Source organism: Eleutherodactylus coqui, chromosome 11 (assembly GCF_035609145.1).
Source record: "Eleutherodactylus coqui strain aEleCoq1 chromosome 11, aEleCoq1.hap1, whole genome shotgun sequence".
Lineage (NCBI taxonomy): Eukaryota > Metazoa > Chordata > Amphibia > Anura > Eleutherodactylidae > Eleutherodactylus > Eleutherodactylus coqui.
This window is the reverse complement of record NC_089847.1, coordinates 138,455,835-138,481,817: the sequence shown is the minus strand read 5'-3', so window position 1 is coordinate 138,481,817 and position 25,983 is coordinate 138,455,835. Positions and strand designations below refer to the sequence as shown.

General features: G+C 46.7%; 1 protein-coding gene across 3 annotated transcripts in view; it reads right to left on the bottom strand.

Annotated features, from left to right (window-relative positions):
* Positions 1-25,983, bottom strand: part of DENND2B (DENN domain containing 2B) — a 219,049-nt gene that overhangs the window by 122,295 nt on the left and 70,771 nt on the right. For 2 of the 3 annotated variants that reach the window (XR_010787191.1, XM_066583666.1), the window contains exon 1: positions 23,888-24,208. The exons of the other annotated variant lie outside the window; for it this stretch is intronic. The gene's annotated coding sequence lies outside the window, so the exon portion shown is untranslated. Of the gene's footprint in view, positions 1-23,887; positions 24,209-25,983 lie in introns of those variants that run through there. 3 annotated transcript variants of the gene reach the window in all.

The following is a 25,983-nucleotide window of genomic DNA, read 5'->3' as shown; positions in this document are numbered from 1 at the left end:
TCAGCACATGCCCCCTGGTATAAGGCCAGAACGCTGGTCGGGGTCCGTCCTCAGCACATGCCCCGTGGTATAAGGCCAGAACGCTGGTCGGGGTCCGTCCTCAGCACATGCCCCCTGGTATAAGGCCAGAACCCTGGTCAGAGTCCGTCCTCAGCACGTGCCCCCTGGTATAAGGCTAGAACCCTGGTCGGAGTCCGTCCTCAGCACGTGCCCCCTGGTATAAGGCCAGAACCCTGGTCGGGGTCCGTCCTCAGCGCGTGCCCCCTGGTATAAGGCCAGAACCCTGGTCGGAGTCCGTCCTCAGCACATGCCCCCTGGTACAATGCCAGAATCCTGGTCAAAGTCCGTCCTCAGCACATGCCCCGTGGTATAAGGCCAGAACCCTGGCCGGAGTCCGTCCTCAGCACATGCCCCCTGGTATAAGGCCAGAACCCTGGTCGGGGTCCGTCCTCAGCACGTGCCCCGTGGTATAAGGCCAGAACCCTGGTCAGAGTCCGTCCTCAGCACGTGCCCCCTGGTATAAGGCCAGAACCCTGGTCGGAGTCCGTCCTCAGCACGTGCCCCCTGGTATAAGGCCAGAACCCTGGTCGGAGTCCGTCCTCAGCACGTGCCCCCTGGTATAAGGCCAGAACCCTGGTCGGAGTCCGTCCTCAGCACGTGCCCCCTGGTATAAGGCCAGAATCCTGGTCAGAGTCCATCCTCAGCACGTGCCCTGTGGTATAAGGCCAGAACCCTGGTCGGAGTCCTTCCTCAGCACGTGCCCCCTGGTATAAGGCCAGAACCCTGGTCGGAGTCCGTCCTCAGCACGTGCCCCCTGGTATAAGGCCAGAACCCTGTTCGGAGTCCGTCCTCAGCACGTGCCCCGTGGTATAAGGCCAGAACCCTGGTCGGAGTCCGTCCTCAGCACATGCCCCGTGGTATAAGGCCAGAACCCTGTTCGGAGTCCGTCCTCAGCACGTGCCCCCTGGTATAAGGCCAGAACCCTGGTCGGAGTCCGTCCTCAGCACGTGCCCCCTGGTATAAGGCCAGAACCCTGGTCGGAGTCCGTCCTCAGCACGTGCCCCCTGGTATAAGGCCAGAACCCTGGTCGGAGTCCGTCCTCAGCACGTGCCCCCTGGTATAAGGCCAGAACCCTGGTCGGAGTCCATCCTCAGCACGTGCCCCCTGGTATAAGGCCAGAACCCTGGTCGGAGTCCGTCCTCAGCACGTGCCCCCTGGTATAAGGCCAGAACCCTGGTCGGAGTCTGTCCTCAGCACATGCCTCCTGGTATAATGCCAGAACCCTGGTCGGAGTCCGTCCTCAGCACGTGCCCCGTGGTATACAGCCAGAACCCTGGTCGGAGTCCATCCTCAGCACGTGCCCCCTGGTATAAGGCCAGAACCCTGGTCGGAGTCCGTCCTCAGCACGTGCCCCCTGGTATAAGGCCAGAACCCTGGTCGGAGTCCGTCCTCAGCACGTGCCCCCTGGTATAAGGCCAGAACCCTGGTCGGAGTCCATCCTCAGCATGTGCCCTACAAGACGTTATGAGGTGTTTTGTCACCCAGAGAAGTGACGTCTGATCACAGATCTGATGTCCTCCAGGATCCCCTGAAGAAATAATCAGATTCTGTGCCGTTATTAGAGACAAAGAAACGTCATCATCCCACCGATCCGACTAATCTCGCCTCTACAGTCAGGCTAACTTCACACAGGCAAGCCCGGTATCGCGCTCGCCAACCTGCGTATCTGTGCGGATGCAAGGCATTTTATGCCAAAACCGCCTCTCATCCCTTCAGGGATGTAGGGATCCTTTTTGTAATGTGGAAACATTGCATCGCCTGCCCCTCGCACATGGTGCGATGCTGCCGCCGACCCTACTGAGGACCATGGGAGATGTGATGCGAGAGCACGCACAAGAATAGGGCATGCCCCGATCACGGTGCCATGCAGGAAAGCATCGCTCATGTGTATGACCCCATTCAAAAGAATAAGGTTCATATTCGCGCTAGATTGGTGTGTCTCACAATGCACAAATCTTGTGCGATCGTCCCGCAGGTGTGAAGGCAGCCTCAGTGATAGGATGCATCGGAAATATGCTACTGGTGTATTCAATCTGGTGTGGTACGGTCCACCGAGCTGCTTCATCTAACCCTACGCGATACTGTATGCCAAGTCAATGTCTTTAAGGGCTCTGTGTGACTGTTCTCAGTAAAGGCCCATTTACACTGAAAGATGATCGCTCAAAATTCGCTCAAACGGCAGTTTGAGTAACAGTTTTGAGCGATCACTTTACATAAACTCTTAAGTAGCTAATTAGCTACTTACGAGTTCATTAGCGTGTAAATGAAGCCTTCTGCTGTATGCAGATGACAGCAGGAACGCTGTTATCTGCAAACAGCTGTTTTGTTCTAGGAGCCGTCAGCGATATCCCACTGAGAACTCAGCGTGCGGTACTGATAAGGCTCATCGCTAACTTCAGGCTGGCTTGAAGTCAGAGATGAACAAATAGTGCACGATGGGCAGAAGTTTAGACACAGTGATTATCGCTCAAAAGATGGCTTTTGAGCAAATTTCGAGCGATAATTGTTGTGTCTAAATGGGCCTTAAGAGAAACCAAGTAATCTTGTAGATATGAGGCCTTTTAATGGCCAACAAACATGCATGATCTTATCGTGAGCTTTCCAACCTTCTCAGGGGTCTTCCTCAGGCTTAATGGAACAGATCTAAAGATTTATACACAAATGGAACTGAAACATCTTCTGAACTTTAGCTCTGTTCCATTAATCCCGAGGAAGACCCCTGAGTAGGTTGGAAAGCTGCTGTAACATCATGTATGTTTGTTACCCAGTAAAAGGTCTCATATCTACAAGACTCCTTGGCTTCTCTGGGAACAATCGCACTTTGCTCTGCTGGTGACACGGACCGAACCTTTTTAGTTTTAGGGTCTCTTTCACATGAGCGTTCTATTGCAGCTATTTTGCTGCGATAAACCGCCGGTCGAAAACCTCAACCTTCTGAAGCACTGGATTCCTGAGCAGCTGTATCTAATCCTGTCTTGTGTGATACAGTCTGCTGAGCTGCTGTATCTAAGCCTATCACGTCTAACCCAGTGTATATGTGTGCAGCGTGTCCCTGGAGTATTTCTAGTCTATGAGGAGAGGTGGTGACCTAACACGCCATCGGACTGCTGCGTGCGCGCTACGAGATTATTGGTGCCCAAGCCGATTCTCCCAGAACCCTTATTTCTTCATGTAGCAGGAGGACACGTAACAAGAGACAGAGTGCGTCCAGTTTATTAGGACCCCTGTAAGTGGCCGTTCATCGCTCCATCATGTCTGTGTCACAAGCAGTGGCTCAGAGGACAGCTCCGGGGACGTCTCCTAAATGTACCCGCACATCACAGGCTCAATCGAGTATCTTGCACTCCAATCACATCCAGAGCTGTGTTCACAATTCAGCCAGCTGCAATTTGGAGCATGCGAATGTTGTATCCACATCGCCAAGTGACCTAACTTTCTAACTGTCACTTGATTTCCCACTATGGGTTAATAGGCAGCTAGCAGAAATATGATTGCAGCTCTGGGGGTGATTTAAAGGGAACCTGCCAGGTCCTATGAGCCGCACATAGGAGGGGGGCTGTGGCTGTCATAGTCACCTGCCTCCCCTTCTCTCATTGTCCGCCTGGGCCTTGTAACTCATCAATTCATTCACATTGAGGTTCCCCAAGTTCAGAAGAGAGTTCAGACCCAGCAGTGCTGGTGAGAGGGCAAAGTATGTTCCTGGCAAGCTGCAGACTTGGCATTGGGCACAGGTAGCGCAGGACATGGCAGTGCAGGTACCGGGGACTTGTTATCACTGTGTATCTATGGATCACAGAGGCAGAAGGAATGCAGCAGAGACAACAAGAGCAGCGCAGCCTGCCAACATCCGGGCGGATACAGACATGAAGCACGCTCCTCCAGTGACACGTAAAGAAGAATTCCATCCAAAGGGAGAATGCAAACATACTAATAAATCACACGTCACAATAGTGTAAATACCCTGCTGTTACCTGCAGAGATGAGGGCAGAGTCAGGAGGGACAGAGACAGACAGGAGGAAGACAGGGAGTGTCAGGAGAGACAGAGACAGGAGAAAGACAGGCAGTGTCAGGAGAGACAGAGATAGACAGGAGGAAGACAGGCAGTGTCAGGAGAGACAAGAGATAGACAGGAGGAAGACAGGCAGTGTCAGGAGAGACAGAGACAGGAGAAAGACAGGCAGAGTCAGGGGGGACATAGATAGACAGGAGGAAGATATGCAGTGTCAGGAGAGACAGAGACAGGCAGAATGAGGAGGACAGAGACAGACAGAAATAAGACAGGCAGTGTGAGGAGAGACAGAGATAGACAGGAGAAAGATAGGCAGAGTCAGGAGGGACAGAGACAGACAGGAGGAAGACAGGCAGGGTGAGGAGGGACAGAGACAGGAGAAAGACAGGCAGGGTGAGGAGGGACAGAGACAGACAGGAGGAAGACAGGCAGTGTCAGGAGAGACAGACAGGAGGAAGACAGGCAGAGTCAGGGGGACAGAGATAGACAGGAGGAAGACAGGCAGAATCAGGGGGGACAGAGACAGACAGGAGAAAGAAAGGCAGGGTGAGGAGGGACAGAGACAGACAGGAGGAAGATAGACAGTGTCAGGAGAGACAGAGACAGACAGGAGGAAGACAGGCAGAGTCAGGAGGGACATAGATAGAAAGGAGGAAGACAGGCAGAGTCAGGAGGGACAGAGACAGACAGGAGGAAGACAGGCAGTGTCAGGAGAGACAGAGACAGACAGGAGGAAGACAGGCAGTGTCAGGAGAGACAGAGACAGGAGAAAGACAGGCAGAGTCAGGAGAGACATAGATAGAAAGGAGAAAGTGATTGTTCTCAGTAAGAGAAACCAAGTAATCTTGTAGATATGATACCATCTGATGGCTAACAAAAATACATGATGTTATAGCGAGCTTTCCAACCTACTCAGGAGAAGACAGGCAGAGTCAGGAGGGGCAGAGACATACAGGAGGGCAACGGGCAGAGTAAAGAGGGACAGAGACAGACAGGAGGATGACAGGTAGTATCAGGAGGGACACAGACAGACAGGAGTAAAAGAGGCAGACCGGAGGGGACAGAGGCAACTACTGGGGCACAGGTTGTGTGAAGAGGGACAGAGGTTTCTGTATTGCACCCAGCAGAGATTCATGTGCTGAGGATCCTGTATAACTCCATTCACCTGTATTGTGCACTCCACCACAATGCAGCCTGTTGTGAACATAGCCCCGAGGACACAGCCCTGACTTTGTATCTTTATAGATAGGACAGGATGTAACATATAACAATCCTCCCCCCAGGGTTGTGTAACATTATCAGCTCCCAGCAGCCTTATTACAATGTGCAACTGTGCGGCCATTGTCGGACCACAAGGTCACCTGCCAGTCACAATGGGAAGCAGAGCTAAAGACTGCATCAATCCAGCCAGCAGCACTCAGATGACAAGGTATGACCATGGAGAGGCCGACACCTGTACTAGCACAACCATCACATGTAGACAGGGCACACGTCTAATGCTCCGTCCTTATGCAGGTTACCTTCTTCACAGATGAGCCTCTTACCCCAAATATAATGGGGGTATCAAATTCCTGCAGGGGTCTCACCTATTTGCTCAGAGAATGATTTTGGTGACATCAACTAAATGATATAACCCATTAGTGTGTGAGCGAGAAGCCGACGGATGGACAGCCTACTCCTACACTTGAAAATTCCATCCGGCATTTAAAATGCCAGCAGCAGCCGCTAGTGCTTGTGATAGAACCCCATAGGGACCTTCCACATCAAACCGCGACGTAGCCCTGTGGACTTTAATGCAGAATCCCACAGCAGCAAATTCTGCTGTGTCCTGGCAGAAATGTGAATGGTACCTAAGGGTGGGATTAGTCCACAGGACGCAGCACTAGTGCATTTTGGCAAATAGCGTAGATGTTGCATTTTTAACTGCAGAACACCAACATCATAAGACGCCCCTAATTCTGCAGAAGCTTTTATACAGAGGTATTTAATCTTGCAGTTTTGAAGTAAAGACGCACCGATTGTAGCAAATTCAAGCCCCAGAGGAACAACACCGTGACACGTAAATGTCTGCGCTGACTAAGTCCGCCCCCTAGTCACATCTCGCTGCCCTCACCATTCGCCCCTTTATTTTGAATATTATTTGATGTCTTTCTGAATAATAAGGTATTTAGATGATATTCAGGGGATACCACCAAAGGGGGGGGGGGGGTGTTGTCTGGCATACATAAACACTGTTCGATCCCTGTATGATCACCTTCTGCAGCTCCCTAATAGACTTTCTGTCAGTTTTTCACTGGCTACATCCACATCACTAATGTCATGCAGAGGATACAATGTATCACTCTGGAGGCCAGGGGATCTTTGTGCTGCTCATGCCTTTAACTGCACACATTGTAGCAAACTAATCAAATGTGTGGAATTCGCTGTGGAAAAATCGGCTTTATTTACAGAATTAGCCATGTGCATAAAATTTAAAAAATCGTGTCCGCACGGAACAGAAAACTCTCTGCGGCCCATTTGAAATCTGTTGTGGATATCACTTAATGACAGTAGATTCAATCTCTGAACGCCCGCCTGTGAGTGGAGGCGGGTGGTGGGAACGCTCTCCGCCCGCTCTGCCTCCATTCACTAAGTGATGATGGCTCCTCCGTAAAAGCGCCTGCTGGGCACATTCAGACGAACGTGGGACAAAACAAAACTACTGATTTCAATGGTTTAGTTTTCACTATCAGGATTCTCACCCATTAATAGTACGGCTGAGAAAAGATCGGATCGCCCTGTAGTGAACACGTCGTCCGGGCAGCGACTATCTTACCATGGCTTTTTTCCAAATCCTGCGCTCTGGCAGATAGTTTGAAAAGTCGGCGAAGGGGAAGAAATTCCCCTCATTCAGGTGCAACTACATTCCGTGCCCCCGAGTGCAGTTGTGCCTACACTCGTCTGAAACCGACCTCAGTGGCAGTTTTGGCCCCTGCAGATTTGCTGCATATTCACGACCAATTTTCTGTTGTGGGAAGTGGGCAGCATCCATGCGGGGTGTGACGGCACCCGGGGCCGCATCCATACGGAGTGTGACGGCACCCGGGGCCGCATCCATACGGAGTGTGACGGCACCCGGGGCCGCATCCATGCGGAGTGTGACGGCACCCGGGGCCGCATCCATGCGGAGTGTGACGGCACCCGGGGCCGCATCCATGCGGAGTGTGACGGCACCCGGGGCCGCATCCATGCGGAGTGTGACGGCACCCGGGGCCGCATCCATGCGGAGTGTGATGGCACACGGGGCCGCATCCATGCGGAGTGTGACGGTACCCGGGGCCGCATCCATGCGGAGTGTGACGGCACCCGGGGCGGCATCCATGCGGAGTGTGACGGCACCCGGGGCCGCATCCATGCGGAGTGTGACGGCACCCGGGGCCACATCCATGCGGTGTGTGACGGCACCCGAGGCCGCATCCATGCGGTGTGTGACGGCACCCGAGGCCGCATCCAGAAAGCAGGAGCTGACCTTGGATTTTTCTGTGTGGACTCCATCTCTAATAACTGTGGCAGATATCCACGGCTAATCCGCATATTTCTGCTGCGCATTTGTCCTCAGATTCACGTGCAGATTTAACCCTGCGAATGGGCAAAATCCACATATGGAATTTCTATATGATTCCGCATCAAGTGACCTGCCGCTTGTAACAAATCTGCACGGAATCACACTGGGAAATTCCACATGTAGAGGGATAAATCTGCACGTCAATCAGAGGCAAAATGTGCAGCAGAAATTTGTGGATTAGTCGTGGATTTTTGCTGCGGTTTTTAGGCTTCATGTCCACAGGGAAAATCAGGCCCGCGCAGACTTCTACTGCAGATGCACTATAATTGGTTTTTTTTTCATGCGGGAGATCAATTGACACATGAGCTCTCTGAGCTCCCGCACGCGTGATTTGCACTAAAATGGAGCATGTCACGTTTTTTTCACGCAAGTGAAATCTGCAAATCACTTAAAATACCATCCGCAGCTATTTAATTACCTGCAGGTGGTCAATGCTTTCCACCTGCTTTTGAAAAAATTCCTGATAATACACTCTTTGTAAAAACATTCCGCCCCAGAAGAAGTTGTTATTTTGCTGCAGAACCCGGCATTCAGTTCCATCTCATTCCAATATACAAATGATGAGAGTTGTGGTGATTAGATGAACGGCCTTGTCACCAGAGACTCTAAAAGTGCCCCCCCCCCCCCCCGGCCTATAAGAGGCTCTCGGAGGCTCCTTGTGTGTAGTGACCTCTTCTTCCACTTGTAGAGCTTGTTGGCCACTAGACGTCTCTATAACGCAGAGAAGAGATTTCACCCCGTTACCAGAGGGGTGCATTATTGGGATCATAGAGTTGAAAGGGACCTCCAGGTTCATCGAGACCTCCAGGGTCATCGGGTCCAACCCCCTGCTCAGTGCAGGATCACTAAATCATCCCAGACAGATGTCTGTCCGGCCTCTGAAGACTTCCATTGAAGGAGAACTCCCCACCTCCTGTGATAACCTGTTCCACTCATTGATCCCCCTCATTGTCTAATATCTAATCTCTGTCTCCTCCCTTCAGTTTCATCCCATTACTTCTAGTCTTTCCTTGTAGAGATGAGAATAGGGCTGATCCCTCTGCACTGTGACGGCCCTTCAGATATTTGTAGACAGCTATTAAGTCTCCTCTCAGCCTTCTCTTCTGCGAAACATTCCCAGATCCTTTAACCGCTCCTCATAGGACATGATTTGCAGACCGCTCACCATCTTGGTAACTCTTCTCTGAACTTGCTCCAGTTTGTCTATGTCTTTTTTAAAGTGGGGAGCCCAGAACTGGACCCAGTATTCCAGATGAGTTCTGACTAAGGAAGAGTAGAGGGGGTAATTATCCAGACTCTATGCTTCTCCTAATACATCCCACAATTGTGTTTGCCTTTTTGGCTGCTGCATCACATTGTTGACTCATGTTCAGTCTATGATCTATTAGTATACCCAAGTCTTTTTCACATGTGCTGCTGCTTAGCCCAATTTCTCCCATTCTGTATGTGCTTTTTTCATTTTTCTTGCCCAGATGTAGGACTTTGCATTTCTCCTTGTTAAATACCATTCTGTTAGTCGCCGACCACTGTGCAAGCTTTTCTAGATCTTTTTGAATACCCTCTCTCTCTTCTCTAGTGTTAGCTATCCCTTTTAGCTTTGTGTCATCGGCAAATTTAATCAGTTTCCCCTCAATTCCCTTTTCCAGATCATTTACAAAAATGTTGACCCACACTGGGCCGAGGACAGAGCCTTGTGATTCCCCACTTGATACATTCTTCCACTTGGATGTGCAGCCATTTATGACCACTCTTTGAGTACGATCACTCAGCCCGTTGTGAATCCACCTAACAGTTGTCTTGTCAATCCCAGATTTGGTCATTTTTCCAATAAGTATGGTATGAGATACTTTGTCAAATGCTTTACTAAGGTCCAGATATACTATATATACCGCATTTCCCTGATCAACCCAGTCAGTGATTCTGTCATAGAAGGAAATTTGATTAGTCTGGCATGACTTGTTTGTTACAAACCCATGCTGGCTCCGGTTAATTATTCCATTCTCATCCAAGTACTTGCATACATGCTGTTTAATAATTTGTTGAATGAGCTTTTCCGGTATAGAAGTCAGGCTCACAGGCCTGTAGTTTCCTGGATCCACCTTCTTTCCTTTTCTGAATATAGGGACAACATTTGCCCTTTTCCAATCTTCTGGGACTTCTGTTCTTCAGGAATCTTCACAGATTATGGCGAGTGGTTCAGCAATTACCTTCACTGCTTCCTTTAGTATCCTAGGATGTAATTCATCTGAACCTTGAGATGTGAATTCATGTAAGTTAGCTAAGTGTTCCCTCACCATCTCTCTGCTTATAGATAGCCTGCATTCTTTTAGTCCCCCAATAGCGCAGGGAAGATCAGTTGATGTTCCATCCACTTTCTGCGAGAAAACAGATACAAAATAGGAATTTAAAAGTTTGTTCTTCTTAACATCATTCTTAACCAATTCACCATTTTCATCCTGTAAGCATCCAATAGCATCTGTGACTTTTCTTCTGCTTTTGACCCCCAAATCCTTTTTTGTTGCTTTTGGCCTCTCTTACACGCCTCAATTCATTATCAGCGTTAGCTTTTCTGACCCTTGCCCTACAGTTTCTGCAGACCCCATTATATTCTTCTTTAGATATTCCCCCTCTTTCCATTTGATAAACATATTTTTCTTCCTTTATAACATGTGTACAAGTTCTGTATTCATCCATCCGGGTCTCTTTAAATGCTTCCCATTCTTCCTTCTTTTAGGGATTGGTAACGATTGTGCTCTGAGAATCTCATTTCCCAATATTTCCCAACCTTCTTGGACATTTCTGTCCTTAAGAACATCCAGCCATTGGATTCCTCTTTCTGAGTTCAGTAAAATCTGCCTTTCTGAAATCCAACCTTGAGGTCTGAGTCTTCTCAGGTCTTCCTCCCCTTGTTATCCAACATCCAAGGATATCATGATCGCTGCCTCCTTAGGTCCCAGCCACCCTTACTTCCTCAACCATTCCCTCCCTGTTGGTAAGAATTAGGGCCAAGATAGCAGATCCCCCTGTTTTCTATTCTACCTTCTGGAAGATAAAGTTGTCAGCAAGAGCCGATAAGAATCTGTTGGATCCATTACTTTTACCTGAGAGATTCCCAACAAATGTCTGGATGGGTAAAATCTCCCATGATCACTATGTTGGGCTTGAGAGCTTGGCCATCTGATGTAGAAAGAGTTTATCCAAATCTTCTGCTACTTCTGTATGTGAGAGGCTGGATGGTGATATCGACAAATTCTCCCCCACCGAGCCGTTCTGACCAGACTGTTGGGACCAGTAGATGGGGGCACACAAAGCGACCAGGCTCAGGATGCCCCGTACAGACCACCAGTAGAAAGGAGCGTCTGATCGTCTGACAAACACCAGCAGCTCCACCTGTTTCGGTGTCCGCCATCCAGAGACAGGGGGCACCATCATTACACCCCGGTGTCTGTCAAAACCATTTCCAGGCAGCTGACTGCAGGACATTTGGTTTCACGTTGTCCATTATGTGTACGGCCTCTGACCCCCACTGTCGCCCCCATTATGTGTACGGCCACTGATTCCCACCATCATCTCAGTTTGCAGTGGTGTTGTGAACGATGAAACTAGATGCTAGGGAGAGGAATCGGGTTGTCTTCAGTGATTAATCCAGGTTTAGTTCGGGTGCTGACGACAGCCGTGTTCGTGTCTGGAGACCTCGGGGTGAGCGCCCCAATCCTGCCCCCACTGCTCAGTTACATCAACTATGGAGCGATGTGTCACAGGATATCATACAGCACCTGTATGCCCCCATGCCGTCCGTATTATATCTTGTATCCAAGCTAGAGGCGATACAACAGGGGAGGGATGTTACTAACAATGAGTGTATACATATATACACATACTCCTTCTAGGGGAGGGATGTTACTGGCGAGTGTATATTTTCCCCATCCCACGTACACTATACATGTGAGCGACTCCAGTGATGCGGGAGCTGACTACGACCCCTGCCAGGTGGTGCTCTGCAGTCAGGCAGCTGCCAGGTGCCAGCATTTCCAGTGGTACTAGGAATCTGTCATGACCTTGGCATGGAGGCCAGAGATATAATTGATTCCCCGGGACGGCGATAACGCAGCCACCAGGTGCTGGCCTACGCCTTCCGAGTTGATTAACATTTTTGAACATCATCCACGGCTGGTCTGCGATTCCAGGATTAGGGCTCAGGCCTGATTAACACTCACAGGGAAGTTGGATGTGGATAACGCTGCGGTGTGACAGCCATGACGACTGCGGGTGAAGAAATTTGGAATCCACAAGTGCATAATGTTCTGTATGGTGTCCTCCGCCCATTGTATGTTCATCTTGCAGAAGTCTGGCAGACTCCCAAATCCAAGCAGCTGGCCCGACCGAGGCGGGGGGGGGGGGGGGCTGGCTCAACCGAGGCGGGGGGGGGGGCTTTATAATGCACAGACGGAACAAATACAAGTGAGTTTTGCTGCATGACAGCGGTGGATGCGTCTCTTCGTCTCATGGTTATTTTATTTGGGGTCTTTCTGAGACTTGAGTTTTCCCTGGAATATCGCATGCCCCCCCCCCCCCCCCCCCGTAATTGTTTCTTTCTTCCTCTGTTCTGTAGTCCATTTCTTACAGTCAATTTATGTTAGAAGGGTCCCATGAGAATCAGCTGTCCTGTTGGTGGGATCCCCGGGGGTCAGCGGCAGTCTGGAGGAGTACCTGGCAGCCCCTACATTACAAGGAGCTATGGGCACCCACCGCGCTGTCTGTCTACAGTCAGCCACTACCGTAAGATAGTCGCCGCATAAAACCGGCAATCATTCATTGGTTTGTACACAGAGCGCCGATTGTCCGCTGACGTATCATTCATAGAGGATCTCCCCAAGATGCTCACATACAAAAGCCTGTGACTTTACAGCAGACGACCATTGATCAACCAGCGACTGGCAGTGCATCGCTTGTCACCCTGTCGGCGGCCGTGTTTACACTGCAGGACTATCATTTGAATTTGGCGATTATTTGGCCGCCTGTGAGGCCTTGTGAAGCGACCATAACGTACGGGCAGGATGGGTCTTCACTGCTGCGGCCCCCGGACTGGAGGTCTCCAGCGAGGGAGCATTCTCTACTAACTTCTCATCTTTAACTCCTTTGTTTCCTGCTGATAAGTGGCACCAGAGGTATCCGCAGCTGCTGATCGCTCCTTTGAAAATACCGGGCTGGCTTCATTTGTGATTGGTCGACCAGTATCAGACCTATAGCCAGCTTTACAGAGCGAGTCGCCAAGTTCTGCATTCTGGACTTAAATGTGTCGTCTGAATGCCCAAAAGTCTATAAAAGCAGTATATTTACTGTGGTGCCGAAGCACTATGCCAGCGTTCTGGTGCCTTGGCATCTGATAGGTGCCATCATCAGACCTGGTGACGTTCCGCTAACCTGTCATCTGGGCTTTCTCCGGCAGGTTTATGGGATGTCATTGATGATGACCCTATCGAGCCTCCTATTGGTTGCAGCAGTCACATGATCATAAATAGCAGACCGAAGCGCACGGCAGCGGAGAGGTAAGTAGTAGGTTTTTTCCATTCCTCTACTGCCACCAATTTTTACCATCTTGGAAAACCTCTAGAACAACACAGATGTAGCAGAGCTGAACGGACCTGGATACGGCTGAATGTACAAAAGTTCCTAAAACCTCGTCTGTGTTGGCTCTGCCTTTGCTCATCGAGCTGCGGCCCCATATGAGGTCCCTGGTCCTGGTTTTTGTTATACTTCTGCCCCAACATAATTTTTTCTGAATCTCTTAGCAATATTTCTGTGAAAACCTCCATGCGCCTCCGTTATTTGTGAATGGGCGAGTTTCATTCTTAAATCACATAGGTATCGCACATGCCGCGTTTTGTACTCCATGTCCGTCTGTTGTCACAGCCGATTGTAGACTCGAACAGGGCAAGAACCGAAAACATGGTGGCATGAATTAGCCCTAACTCTGCTCCAGATAACACCCAAGCCCCCGGACCCCCGCAGAGTGCATAACCGAACACAAGGACCCCAACCCTGAATGGTTTCTGATTTTATAATATAGACAACCTGCAATTTTCTAATAAACTTTGTTTTTCCATTAGGTCACATGACATGGGAGGAGCTAAGGTGCTATTTGGTCCAAGGGCCCCGAGCACAACTATGACAGCGGCTCTGTGCGCAACATAAAATAACCCAAAGTCACCAAACTGTCAGGAATTCACTAAATGGCATCATTTTCAAATATAAACTGCAAAAGTAGTGCAAAAAGGTGAAATCTCAACTCATCGCCGGAGACGTCCAAGTCTTGATGCTACACCGAAGAGCTGACACTCGTTATCTGTCTAGACGGCGTCCCATGGTGACGAATGCCCCCGCGTCACCTCCATGTTAGCCAGAGGGGTGACAACTACCTGAGCATTAAAGGGACCGAAACACCAAAGAGGTCAAAGGTCACAGACAAAAGTCCCGGTCTAAGGATATGGAATGCCAGGAGGCAGCGAGAAGGTTACATTTATGCCCACAGATCAGCATGAAGAAAACAACATTTCTACCACAACTAATTCCAAAAAGTTGTGAAAAATCAGCCAACTGTGTGATGGAAAATGTAGAGGTGAAAATGGGCTCAAAGGAGGAACTCAGAAAGAGAAAGTCCTTTAATTCGGCAACTGGATTTTGGGATTGCTTCTGGCCTCCACTCCTTATCACCTCACTAAATGTGATCCTCATTGGTGCCACCTGTGTGATGATGCCCGCTGGCCTTTCCCAAATATTCAGTTAGAAGGGCTAACACTCTAAGTGTGGATAGGTAACGTGGCGTGATGCCAGCCATTGGCAGGAAAGTAACTGTCTGCAATGGTGGTCAATGTACCCCCCAGCACAGGAGAGGAAAGTACATGCAGCCTTGGTGCAAAGTAATATACAGTCATTATATCCCAGGGAGCCATTAACAGCACCCAAGGGGGGCACCATGAACCCCTCCTTCATGTGAAGGGGATGACGGAGCCCAGAGCTGGACTCTACCGGAAACTGTCGGCGTCTCTACTGCTCCAATCAGTTAATCAACTACATGGACCACATCCACCAAGAGGGCGAGCACACTGAGCGCACACCTCACCGCTCCAAGGTACGGAACAGAGAAAGGGAGGAAAGGGAAAGAGACGGCCTGTTATTAGATACATGGAATGGTCCTTTATTAGAGCCCCCCGACCCTCTCCCGATCGGTGAAGCATAAAGACACGTGGCACGTTTCCGTGGATCGGTGTCAGTGTGAATCCACATTAGACGGCCGATATTCCTGCAGAACCATTTCATCAGCTAGTGGAATCTGCGCACTGTGAATTTCTGGGGTTCTGTAGGGCCAAGAAGGTCTAACGCTCTACTAGAGGGGTCTAATAAAGGGGCGCTCCGTGGATACCTGCAGTTTACATCACAGTATAACTATAACAAGTCCAAGATGATACCCAATAGTGACATAAAGCCCGGCGGTCGGCGGGGGATGCGTGGAGGATCCGCCAGCATTCCTCTTATGTCGCTGTTACATTGTATACGTTTGTAGATTGTGTCTTTGATAACCCCTTGTGAGATGCTTATCAGGTACATAGAGTATACATTACATGGAGCTGTGTACTGCGGAGCGCAGAACGGTTACATGGGTGACAGAACGAGGGGGCATCGCACCATTCCATTTTCTCATCTATTTCGTGTCCCTCCATGAACTGGCAGCTTCTTGTGTTTGTGCTTTTTCCACCAGCCTTTCTCTAAAGGGAGCGGAAACAGGCGAGCAAGACCAAAGGCGGCCAATCCCAGGCCAGCGTCATTGTCCCAGGAAGACAAAAGGAGCTCTGTCTGCCGTCCAGGGCCTCTCTAATCTGTTCCTCCACTCCAGAATGGACTGACTGACGAGCAGCCAAACAGAAAGCCTCCAATGACGGCTCTGGCAGCCCCACACAACCCGGACAGCGGCAGCCATCTTTACCGGCCCCTTTAAAGGTCTCCCTCAAAGTTTGTTTGTTTACATTTCCTGCCCAGGGCGAAAATTCCTGCTTGCGGATCATTAGCAGATGCAGCAGGAACACCAGCAGATTCTTATCACCGGGCCTCTGTCATCTGTTAACTACTTCAGCCCTGGTGAAGTTCACAAAATGATACACAAATTCCAGCACTTAAATGGTTAATGGCAAAACATGTGAACGTTTCTGCAGGTCTCAGCTCCTTCAAAACAAAGCAGAAGAGGCACAGGAACCCAACTGTCAGCGGCATCCTAAAATAGCCCCCCCATTGTTGGGGCATCATCTCAGGAAGAGAAGGCCTCTGTATACAGATGACACAGTGCTGAGGGGTTATGGACAATCGGATCCGGACTCCCATTAAAATCAATGGCAGGAAAAAATTGTGTGTGTTTAATGAATGTGGCTCAGTGGTTACGACTGTCACCCTGCAGTGCTCGGGTCCTGGGTTCACATCTCATCAAGGACAACAAGTGCATGGAGTTTGAAAAACTTGGGCAGATTTGGACCCAGAACTCCAGTACTGCAAGGCAGCGGTGCTAATAACTGAGCCACCGCGCTTATCTGCTCCAGAGGAAGAGAACATACAATCTCCATCCAGATCTTGCCAATCAACAGAACTGATCTTAGAACGCCACTAGTGCAAAGCCGCGGTGCTGATAACTGAGCCACCACACTTCTTCCAGAGGAGGGGATAATTTAGAAGAACAAGAATGATAAACATAAAGCGAACATAAAAACTCCATGCAGATGTTGGATATAATCTTCCCTTTCTCCTCCTCCTGCTTCTACTTTCACTTCTTGTCTTTCTTCTTCACTTTTATGTTCTCCTTGTCTGCAGGAGAAGGAAAAAGAAAGAGGAAGGAGAAGAAAGAACAAGCATGGTGTGCTGCGGTCTAGGGTCACATCTGTCCCAGGACCACCTCTGCATGGGCTTTGTCTGGTGTCGCTGTGTTTCTCGGTTTCCTCCTCCGGTGGCTCAGTTGTTGGCGCTGCTGTCTTGCAGTGCTGGAGTTGTGGACAGCATCTGGGTGGGCTTTGTATGTTGTCTGTGTGTTTCTCAGTTGTTGGCGCTGCTGTCTTGCAGTGCTGGAGTTGTGGACAGCATCTGGGTGGGATTTGTATGTTCTCTTTGTGTTTATTCATACAAGTGTGGTGGCTCAGATGTTAGCACCGCTCCCTTGCAGTATTGAATTTATAGGTTCAAATCTGACCAAGGCCAAATCATGGGTGGAGTTTTTCAAAGTTGTCCATGATGAGATTTGAGCCAAGGACCCCAGCACTGCAGGATAACAGTGCTAACCACTGAGCCACAGTCTCTGAAAAAAACAGACACGTCTTTCTTTATTTTTAAACTAATTCTCTGGCAATTTTTGTTATAAATCAGGTTGGGATGAACCCGATCCGATTTTATTGCCGGGCCGATCATGACGAGCGACACTAAGACACTATAGATACAGATATACCTCTATTAGGCTCCATTCATATCAGCATTATGTATCCGTTTTTAACCCCTTAAGAACACGGCCTATTTGGCCATAGGGACACAATGATTTTTGGGGGATTTTCATATCCCATTTTCAAAAGCCATAACGTTTTTATCTTTCCGTCGCCATGGCTGGATGCGGGCTTGTTTTTCACGTAGCGAACTGTAGTTCTTATTGGTACCATTTTTGGGTACAAATAACATATTGTAAAACTTTTAATAATTTTTTTGGGAGGACCGGGAGCATGAATTCTGCCACTGACTTTTTTACAGAATGAATGACCTGAACACATCGTTCATCAGGCAGATATGATTACGATGTTACTAGAAAAGGTTTGATGTTTTCCCACTTTTGCACAATAAAACCCCTTTTATGGGGAATGATTTTTTAGCATTCAGTCTCAGGCCCGCGAGGCTTATTTTCTGTGTGACGCTCTTCAGAGCCCATGCCATCCACAGGACGTTAACTTACATGCTGTGCCATTTAGAGGTTAAGGATCCATTATAAAATAAAAGCAAACCGATGAAAAGCGGATGCGCAGCGGAAACAACAAGCTTCCATTTTTTTTACGGAAAAGTCTGCCGGATCCATCAATAAAACGTGCCCTTTAGTCTCAGTTTGTTTCCATTCTGCTTCCGTTTCTCATTAGTTTGTGATGCTTCCATCAATTATTATCTCGCCTTGTGCAGTTGGGAAAGACAGATACGTTATATGAAATAACCAGAAATGGAAACCATTCTGTTGGCATGTGTATCCCACTGACTACAATGTTAAAAACAGAATCCACCATTCCATCACGGTTCCGTTATTTTGAACAGAAGAAACGGTGCGGCAGACTGCGCTATTTTCTCCATAATGGAAGGGATGCAAACTGAAGACACGTTTTCCCCGCTGACATCAATGGGGATTTTATTGGATCTGTGTGTTTCCGCTTTTATCATCTGAGAACAGAAGAGATGAACGGTCCCACCATGAATGCTGGCCAAACAAATATCGCACATATCTATGTAGACGACAAGAGAAGTCAGACTCCAGCACCACCATATCTATACTGTAGAGGTCTGCAGACGGCGCTTCTACAGCTACTGCACAACTACAACTCCCAGCGTGCCCAGACAGCTGTTGGAAGCTATAGTGCAATAGCTGGAGGGCCGCAGGGTGGAGACCTCGCCTATACAGATCTACAGGCAGCATTCACATTACAATGATCTGCTAAGACATAAGCGCAGTGATGACAACAGTCTGCACATCCTCTCCATTACTACTGGGAATGTAATTCGCCCTACAAAAGTCACTTCAGAAAAGTATGACAGTGCGATAACTCCTGTATAGTATACATTATATCAGTGTGATATCCCCTGTATAGTATACATTATATCAGTGTGATATCCCCTGTATAGTATACATTGTATCAATGTGATATCCCCTGTATAGTATACATTGTATCGGTGTGATATCCCCTGTATAGTATACATTATATCAGTGTGATATCCCCTGTATAGTATACATTATATGAGTGCGATAACTCCTGTATAGTATACATTATATCAGTGTGATATCTCCTGAATAGTATACATTATATCAGTGTGATATCCCCTGTATAGTATACATTGTATCAATGTGATATCCCCTGTATAGTATACATTGTATCGGTGTGATATCTCCTGTATAGTATACATTATATCAGTGTAATATCCCCTGTATAGTATACATTCTATCAGTGTAATATCAAAAGTACAGTATACATTGTATCCATGTGATATCCCCTGTATAGTATACATTATATCAGTGTGATAACCCCTGTATAGTATACATTATATCAGTGTGATATCCCCTGTATAGTATACATTGTATCAATGTGATATCCCCTGTATAGTATACATTGTATCGGTGTGATATCTCCTGTATAGTATACATTATATCAGTGTAATATCCCCTGTATAGTATACATTGTATCAATGTGATATCCCCTGTATAGTATACATTGTATCGGTGTAATATCCCCTGTATAGTATACATTCTATCAGTGTAATATCAAAAGTACAGTATACATTGTGTCAGTGTGATATCCCCTGTATAGTATACATTATATCAGTGTGATAATCCCTGTATAGTATACATTATATCAGTGTGATAACCCTTGTAGAGTATACTTTATATCAGTGTAATATCCCCAGTACAGTATACATTACATCAGTGTGATATCTCCTGTAATAATATCAGTGTGATATCTCCTGTATAGTATACAATGTATCGGTGTGATATCTCCTGTATAGTATACATTGTATCGGTGCGATATCCCCTGTATAGTATACACTGTATCGGTGTGATATCCCCTGCATAGTATACATTATATCAGTGTAATATCCCCTTTATAGTATGCATTATATCAGTGTGATATGCCCGATACAGTATACATTGTATCAGTGTGATACCCCCTGTATAGTATAAATTATATCAGTGTGATAACCCCTGTAGAGTATACTTTATATCAGTGTAATATCCCCAGTACAGTATACATTACATCAGTGTGATATCTCCTGTACAGTATACATTATATCAGTGTGATATCTCCTGTATAGTATACAATGTATCGGTGTGATATCTCCTGTATAGTATACAATGTATCGGTGTGATATCTCCTGTATAGTATACATTGTATCGGTGTGATATCCCCTGTATCGGTGTGATATCCCCTGCATAGTATACATTATATCAGTGTAATATCCCCTTTATAGTATGCATTATATCAGTGTGATATGCCCGATACAGTATACATTGTATCAGTGTGATAACCCCTGTATAGTATACATTATATCAGTGTGATAACCCCTGTAGAGTATACTTTATATCAATGTAAAATCCCCAGTACAGTATACATTACATTAGTGTGATATCTCCTGTACAGTATACATTATATCAGTGTGATATCTCCTGTATAGTATACAATGTATCGGTGTGATATCTCCTGTATAGTATACATTGTATCGGTGTGATATCTCCTGTATAGTATACATTGTATCGGTGTGATATCCCCTGTATAGTATACATTATATCAGTGTAATATCCCCTTTATAGTATGCATTATATCAGTGTGATATGCCCGATACAGTATACATTGTATCAGTGTGATACCCCCTGTATAGTATAAATTATATCAGTGTGATAACCCCTGTAGAGTATACTTTATATCAGTGTAATATCCCCAGTACAGTATACATTACATCAGTGTGATATCTCCTGTACAGTATACATTATATCAGTGTGATATCTCCTGTATAGTATACAATGTATCGGTGTGATATCTCCTGTATAGTATACAATGTATCGGTGTGATATCTCCTGTATAGTATACATTGTATCGGTGTGATATCCCCTGTATCGGTGTGATATCCCCTGCATAGTATACATTATATCAGTGTAATATCCCCTTTATAGTATGCATTATATCAGTGTGATATGCCCGATACAGTATACATTGTATCAGTGTGATAACCCCTGTATAGTATACATTATATCAGTGTGATAACCCCTGTAGAGTATACTTTATATCAATGTAAAATCCCCAGTACAGTATACATTACATTAGTGTGATATCTCCTGTACAGTATACATTATATCAGTGTGATATCTCCTGTATAGTATACAATGTATCGGTGTGATATCTCCTGTATAGTATACATTGTATCGGTGTGATATCTCCTGTATAGTATACATTGTATCGGTGTGATATCCCCTGTATAGTATACATTATATCAGTGTAATATCCCCTTTATAGTATGCATTATATCAGTGTGATATGCCCGATACAGTATACATTGTATCAGTGTGATAACCCCTGTATAGTATACATTATATCAGTGTGATAACCCCTGTAGAGTATACTTTATATCAGTGTAATATCCCCAGTACAGTATACATTACATCAGTGTGATATCTCCTGTATAGTATACAATGTATCGGTTTGATATCTCCTGTATACTATACATTGTATCGGTGTGATATCTCCTGTATAGTATACATTGTATCGGTGTGATATCCCCTGTATAGTATACACTGTATCGGTGTGATAGCCCCTGTACAGTAAACATTATATGAATGTGATATCCCCTGCACAGTATACATTATATCAGTGTGATATCCCCTGCATAGTATACATTGTATGAGTGTGATATCTCCGGTACAGAATACATTGTATCAGTGTGATATCCCCTGTATAGTATACACTGTATCAGTGTGATATCCCCAGTACAGTATACATTGTATCAGTGTGATATCTCCTGTACAGTATACATTTTATCAGTGTGATATCCCCTTTATAGTATGCATTATATCAGTGTGATATGCCCGATACAGTATACATTGTATCAGTGTGATATTCCCAGTACAGTAAACATACAATGTATACTATACAGGGGATATTACACTGATATCAGTGTGATATCCCCAGTACAGTATACATTGTATCAGTGTGATATCTCCTGTACAGTATACATTGTATCAGTGTGATATCTCCTGTACAGTATACATTGTATCAGTGTGATATCCCCAGTACAGTATACATTGTATCAGTGTGATATCTCCTGTACAGTATACATTGTATCAGTGTGATATCCCCGGTAAAGTATACATTTTATCAGCGTGATATCCCCTGTATAGTATACATTGTATCAGTGTGATATCCTATGTAGAGTATACATTGTATCAGTGTGATATCTCCTGTACAGTATACATTATATCAGTGTGATATCCCCTGCAAAGTATACATTATATCAGTGTGATATCCTATGTACAGTATACATTGTATCAGTGTGATATCCCCTGTATAGTATACCGTACATTGTATCGGTGTGCTATCCTCTGTACAGTATACATTGTATGAATGCGATATCCCCTGTATAGTATACATTGTATCGGTGTGAAATCCTCTTTACAGTATACATTGTATCAGTGTGAATACTCCTGTATAGTATACATTATATTAGTGTGATATCCCCTGCACAGTATACATTGTATCAGTGTGATATCTCCTGTACAGTATACATTGTATCCATGTGATATCCCCTGCACAGTATACATTGTATTAGTGTGATATCCCCTGTATAATATAGATTATATCAGTGTGATATCTCCTGCACAGTATACATTATATCAGTGTGCATAGTATACATTGTATCAGTGTAATATACCCTGCATAGTATACATTGCATCAGTGTGATATCCCCTGCACAGTATACATTGTATCAGTGTGATATCCCCTGTATAGTATACATTATATCAGTGTGATATCCCCTGTATAGCATACATTGTATCAGTGTAATATACCCTGCATAGTATACATTGTATCAGTGTGATATCCCCTGTATAGTATACATTGCATCAGTGTGATATCCTCTGTATAGTATACATTGTATCAGTGTAATATCCCCTGTATAGTATACATTCTATCAGTGTGATATCCTCTGTACAGTATACATTGTATCAGTGTGATATCCTCTGTATAGTATACATTGTATCAGTGTGATATCCTCTGTATAGTATACATTCTATCAGTGTGATATCCTCTGTATAGTATACATTCTATCAGTGTGATATCCTCTGTATAGTATACATTGTATCAGTGTGATATCCTCTGTATAGTATACATTGTATCAGTGTGATATCCTCTGTACAGTATACATTGTATCAGTGTAATACTCCTGTATAGTATACGTTGTAGCAGTGTGATATCCCCTGTATAGTATACATTATATCAGTGTGATATCCTCTGTATAGTATACATTGTATCAGTGTAATATCCCCTGTATAGTATACATTGTATCAGTGTGATATCCTCTGTATAGTATACATTGTATCAGTGTGATATCCTCTGTATAGTATACATTGTATCAGTGTGATATCCTCTGTACAGTATACATTGTATCAGTGTAATACTCCTGTATAGTATACGTTGTAGCAGTGTGATATCCCCTGTATAGTATACATTATATCAGTGTGATATCCTCTGTATAGTATACATTGTATCAGTGTGATATCCTCTGTATAGTATACATTGTATCAGTGTGATATCCTCTGTACAGTATACATTGTATCAGTGTAATACTCCTGTATAGTATACGTTGTAGCAGTATAATAATACCAATATAGCATACATTATGAATGTAATTATTACTATTTTCATCATTCATACAGCGCATACATATTTCGCAGCGCTGCACAGAGATTGCCATCACCTACATTGCTCCTCGTCCCCATTGAGGATGGACGCTCCAGCAGATAGTGTTAAAAACCGACCTTTATGGGGAACTTATTGCACCAAGCGCTAGTAGTTGCAGAACTAAAAGGTAATGACCAAAAATACCAACATGATACTATTAACTGAACCGGCAAAAATATCCACCACTTTTAACCCACGGACGCTGTTTATCCCGCTGCTGCAGTTGGTCTTGGCCTTTCCATATACACAAACCCAAGGTTATTCTCTATTTGCTTAATAGGGTTATCTCCAAAATAGATCCCCACAATGTGAGCAGCATTACATCACTCTGCAAATGTGTAACCGGCTCAGCGCTTAACCCTTCGTGCAGCACAATCTGCTACTTGCATCTAACTATTCATATAACTGACAGTAACTGCTACATTCCAACTGATGGAAGCCACAAGAGGCGGAAACAGACTTAGCAAAGAGGAGAATGGGGGTCGTAATGTTACCTCCAGGGTGCAGCTCCAGCCTCTCCGCTCCATTCTCTGCTTTGTATTTCCCACACAAATCCTTATCCTATGGACAAGTCCTGTGTAATCTCAGCAGATGGAGCCCCTGGAAGACTGGGTGAGCCCCACATCTGCTCCTGTGACCTCCTCCCACACCAGTCTGGAGCTCTCCTCCTAGGATGACCGGGGCAATGGTCACAGCAGATGGAAATGGCCCCTATGTGAAGTTTGTAGCCCCCACGCAGCAGCAACAAGCAAGGAGCAGAGTAGTACAACCCCTCTCGTCCTCTCCACCCCCAGCACACCGCATTATCCAGCAGCATCCAGTGATAGGAACTACTACACAAAGAAGTCTCTTGATTCATTTACATATTGCTTCCAGCAAAAACTTTCACTTCCAGGAGAGCCGCGATAACAGGAGCCATCACTCAGCGCCGAGCCCTGCACAGCCACAGCCGGGATTTAGAGGGCTGCTACAGTTGGAGCAGCCAGTACTCAGCATGCAAGGGCTGAACATGCGTCGCCTACACCCGGCAAGGGGCCAGCAGGACGCAGTTGTGACGTGCCATGCGCCGCAGACAGTCCATGGTCATCTATGGTAGATGTGATGTGCAGCCGGGATGTACCGATTTCATAAGTCGCAAATGGCCTAATTTTCCACCAAACTCTGGCATGTACATTTTGCGGTGGATTTCCTCATTAGCTAATTCCGGAACGCGTGAAAGGACCCTGAACGTGCCGTAAAAAATGCATCACAACGGCAGCAACTTGGTGACAGAAAGTGCATGCAGTCAACCACACCGACCGGCGACCATAAGGCCTTGTTGACTTGGAGGATGTCAAGAACCTTCCGCTCTGGAGGGCCAACAATCTCCAGTCACCAGCAGAGGGGCATCGATCACCATGAAGGGTCTAAGTGCCACTCAGGAAATTGTATAATTCAGAATCTATTAATAATCCACTCGTAAAAAAAAAATTCCGCACCGAGAAGAAGTTGTCGCTTTGGTGCTAAATTCGTCCTGCGGCTCCATCTCAGGCAGATCTAAGAGTTGTGGTGATTAGATGGACGGTCTTGTGGTTCTCCCTTGGCCGATAAGAGGCTCTTGGAGGCTCCTTGTGTGTAGTGACCTCTTCTTCTGCTTGTATAGAGCTTGTTGGCCACTAGACGCCTTGACAACGCAGAAAAGATATTTCGCCCCATTACCAGAGGGGGGCGCATTATTGGGGTGTGAGAAGCTGGAGGGTCGTAACGATGAATTGTCCCCCACCGGCTGTTCTGACCAGACTGTTAGGGGGTGTTGGGACCAGTGGATGGGGGCACACAAGGTGACTGGGCTCAGGACGCCCCCTACAGACCACCAGTAGAGAGGAGCGTTTGACCAGACTGCTAGGGGGTGTTGGGACCAGTGGATGGGGGCACACAAGCTGACCGGGCCCAGGACCCCCCTAAAGACCACCAGTAGAGAGGAGCATCTGACCAGACTGTTAGGGGGTGTTGGGACCAGTGGATGGGGACACACAAGCTGACCGGGCTCAGGACCCCCCTAAAGACCAACAGTAGAGAGGAGCATCTGACCAGACTGTTAGGGGGTGTTGGGACCAGTGGATGGGGGCACACAAGGTGACCAGGCTCAGGACTGACTCCCCCTACAGACCACCAGTAGAGAGGAGCATCTGACCAGACTGTTAGGGGGTGTTGGGACCAGTGGATGGGGGCACGCAAGGTGACCAGGCTCAGGACGCCCCCTACAGACCACCAGTAGAGAGGAGCATCTGACCAGACTGTTAGGAGGTGTTGGGACCAGTGGATAGGGGCACACAAGGTGACTGGGCTCAGGACGCCCCCTGCAGACCACCAGTAGAGAGGAGTGTCTGACAAGACTGTTAGGAGGTGTTGGGACCAGTGGATGGAGGCACACAAGGTGACTGGGCTCAGGACGCCCCCTACAGACCACCAGTAGAGAGGAGCGTCTGACCAGACTGATAGGAGGTGTTGGGACCAGTGGATGGGGGCACACAAGGTGACCAGGCTCAGGACGTCCATTACAGACCACCAGTAGAGAGGAGCGTCTGACCAGGCTCTTAGGGGGTGATGG